This window comes from Rhinopithecus bieti, unplaced genomic scaffold, assembly GCF_001698545.2.
Source record: "Rhinopithecus bieti isolate Rb0 unplaced genomic scaffold, ASM169854v2 scaffold_5246, whole genome shotgun sequence".
NCBI classification, from domain to species: Eukaryota; Metazoa; Chordata; class Mammalia; order Primates; family Cercopithecidae; genus Rhinopithecus; species Rhinopithecus bieti.
This window is the reverse complement of record NW_016804704.1, coordinates 289,418-293,041: the sequence shown is the minus strand read 5'-3', so window position 1 is coordinate 293,041 and position 3,624 is coordinate 289,418. Positions and strand designations below refer to the sequence as shown.

The 3,624-nt window shown below is 42.1% G+C and overlaps 1 pseudogene; it reads left to right on the top strand.

Annotated features, from left to right (window-relative positions):
- Positions 1 to 459: 459 nt before the first annotated feature.
- LOC108528389 (transmembrane protein 132B-like) lies at positions 460 to 3,372 on the top strand (annotated as a pseudogene).
- Positions 3,373 to 3,624: the final 252 nt, after the last annotated feature.

The window sequence follows — 3,624 nt, the reverse complement described above, 5'->3', positions numbered from 1 at the left end:
GGGTTATGCAATGATGGTGCAGTAGCGCACACAATGATCATTACTGTCCCATAGTAAACATCTACCTGCCTGCTGGCAGGACTATGAGCAGAAAAGAGATGAACACCATTCCTTTAAACAGTTTATTGCAATTCTGCTATGTTTGAAACATTAATCCTAGTTGATGGGAAAATGTTATTCTTTGAACATTCAGTATCTCCAGATAGGCTGTTTTGAGTTATTGTCCCTTAATTAAATGAAGTTCTCAGACAATGTACTGTTAATTGTTATCATATGTTTTTACCAATAAGGGAAGCAAATGGACCAAGATGATACTTTTCAAACTCCCTTTTTAATTGGCAAGTGTAATGGAATCAGAGCATAACACTTTCCTAAGCAATTCCCACAGGTGCATGCATTGAGCCAAGGGCTGGGAGAGTGCTTTTTTGGGAGTCCTGAGTTAAGGGATTCACAGTGCTTATGAGGGGCAGAGATGCACGAGCCTCCTCGCTGACTTTTCAGGTCCTCTCGCCGCTCTCGGACTCCATCCTGGCTGAGAAGACGGTGATCGTCCTGGATGACCGAGTCACCATCGCGGAGCTGGGAGTGCAGCTCGTAGCTGGCATGTCTCTCTCCCTGCGGCCACACCGAGCAGACAAAAGGGCCATCGTCTCCACAGTCGCCGCCCTGGATGTTCTTCAGTCCCCACAGCAGGTGAGCGTCCCAGGGGCCTGCGTTCCTGGTCAGTGGAGACGACTTCTCTCTCAGTTAGCACGTCCTGTGAAGGACAGCAGGAGTCCTCATGCCTGGGACTGGGGATTCTTGAAGCTTCTTGTTTCTCATCCAGGCTGCCCTGTCTCTGAGGAAAGTGTTCAGTGGCTTAGACACATTTCCTCTTATGTGCCTTTCCACACCCACCACATCCCCATACGCCATTTGCTTTCTGCTGGGCTTATCTGTGTGAGGCACAGCCTGCTGCTAGACCGTGACCAAAGGATCACATGTTTTCGCTTTTGCCAAAGCAGGTTGTTTGCAATGCTTAGAAATTCCATTTCAGCTACTTGAACAAGCATGGCTAATAGACACTAAATTGCTACTGTTTACAGCAATTATTGTCAACTCTAAAATTCTCTCTCATCTTTAAATGTGTACAAATCATTTTTGAAGATACCAGGGCCACTTTGCCATTCAGGCCAGCCAGTCTCATAATCCATCTTCCCGAGTCCTTCCAGCCAGTGGGTGTTTTGTTTCATCAGCACCAGCTTCCTAATGAAGAGCGTTCAAAGTAATATTATCTTGAACACCTGATTAGCTGCACCTGAAATTGATTCAGATAAATTGCCTGATCTTTCTAAATGTTTTTAAAAAGGTCAAAGTCAAATCTGTTGTAGGTATGCAATAAATTAATTTACACTTTCACGCATTTATTAAAGTCTATTATTTGTTCCTCATACCAGTGAGGTTATAGCACATTATTGATGCCAGTTCAAGGAATGACAAGAACTGTTCAAGATTATAAAACATGAATGTCTATTTTTCTCAGACTATGTATTTAGAGAACATTTCATTGTAAATCATTTTTGTATTTTTGATTTGTAGGAACCTGATTATAACGTAATAATTCTGTTTCATTTTCCTTAGGGAGTAATAGTAAGTTCTTGAATTTTGTTCAGTGACGGTTGTTGACACCTTTAGACATTTATGATTCCAAGGATTTTCCATTTATTGTCTCATCATTGAATGACATGGTAGTGTCTGTCCAGGTTCAAACCTTAAGCTCAAACGGTTGTGATTGCAGAGGACCCTTAAGTTAGACATAATGATTAGTGAACCTGTCAGAAAACCAACAGGAGGAGGGTTCTTACCCTGAGTAAAGAAAACTTAAAGGTCAAATTTGAACCAAGTAGTAATAAACACCAAAGATTTTTGTGTTGTCTTATTTTTACACTTAGACAGTAAGCATTTTTAATTGAAATTTTCTTAAAGAGGCAGGAGAGATATTGAGAGCATAAATCGGGAATATAAAGACCACCTCAGTGATTCCTAGAGCACAAAGGAAACCAGGAGAGAGTGGTCCAGGAATGGTTCCACCATGGCACACCTGTTGACCAAGAGGAAAGTACCAACAAAAGCACAATCCCGCAGCCTCCTGTGGGGGTTCAGTGAGGATGGTGGGATACATTGTAAAGTAGACACAAACTTTCTTGGAAGACCAGAAGGTTTTGCAAAAGCCTTGGGGAAAGGTTATGGCTGAAGGCAGCCTACTCGACTTTGAGCTAATAGCAAGGGTAAACAACAAAGGAATGTAAGGGAGTTTATCTAAATAGCTTGTTTACTCATGTGATCCTAAGAGAAACCTTTGATCATCTATAGGACTACTGACTCCAGGGGAAGGTGACAAGATTAATTATCCACAGGTGTGTTGACTCAAAGCCTTTGTCATTAAATCTGTACTAAATAAATGGAAACGTTGCTGGCTTATCAAGGTGATGCTGCAAAATCAGAGCAGAGCCCCTTATTTGGACTGACAGGCAAAATACCTGTGTCAGTGTACGTCTCTCATCCATTGCTGGGTCAGGGTCTGCAGGTCGGGCTCCCACAGCTTCCCATGGATGGAAATAATAAGCTACTCAAAAGTGGTGGTCCAGATACCTTCACAAGTTTCTCCACTCAAGGGATATCACCAGATCCTAGTAGTTCTGGTGACCATACAGTGACCTCAAGGGGGCTAATGGACTTGGAGATTGGCATGTATGCCCTGTTCTGTGTGCGGGTGCAAGGACCCTTTCCCCACACAACACACACACATAAACATATATATATAAGTGTGTGTGTGTGTGTGTGTGCGCGCACATGTGTGGCTGTGTGTGAATACTGAAGATCTGGATAATAATCTAGTTAGTGAGATCAACAGTGACTGTCAAATGTTCTCAGATTTGGTTGGTATGGATGTTTTTGAGCATAATAGGATTACACCAATTATTTTTCTGTTCTAAATATTTTCTGCCTATAATGAATCATGGATTATATCACCTCTTTTTGGCTAGTCAGTGTAAAACTATTAGGTACTATGTCCATAATATCTAAACTAAAATGTGGGAAAATATAAATTAATAAGTCTTGAAGTCCAGTTTTCTGAGTGTCATGCATCTGCCTGAATCTTCTGTCGTTTCATGACCAAGATATCCAAATTATCGATCTTGATAACTAACCTGAGCCATAAAAAACATTTATAAAAGCCCTTCCCTTCTCTTCCCACAGGAATGGAAAGTTCTAACTCCCCGTGAGAGAGGCGCCAGCAAGCCTCTTGAGATGGCACCGGGCTTGAATTGCGTGGTCGTGCAGAGCAAAGTTCAGAGGCTAAATGAAAACCACACGACGTGGAAAAATTGAAAATGAGCAACCACCATGTCCAGGGTCCAAATGTGCTGTGTTGGAGGCCAGAGAACAGGGACTAAGAAGCAGCTGCCACAACAAAGAACTAGCGCTGAAGCACACAGGTGGGTTGTATTTGAGAGAAAGCAAGAAGGAAACTGGAAGAAACTTCCAGCAGACAATACCAGGCAAACTCTAGAAAACACTATGTATACCAAGAAATGGAAAAATTGACTTGGTAGTTCTTTTAAATTGCACACTTGCAAAGTT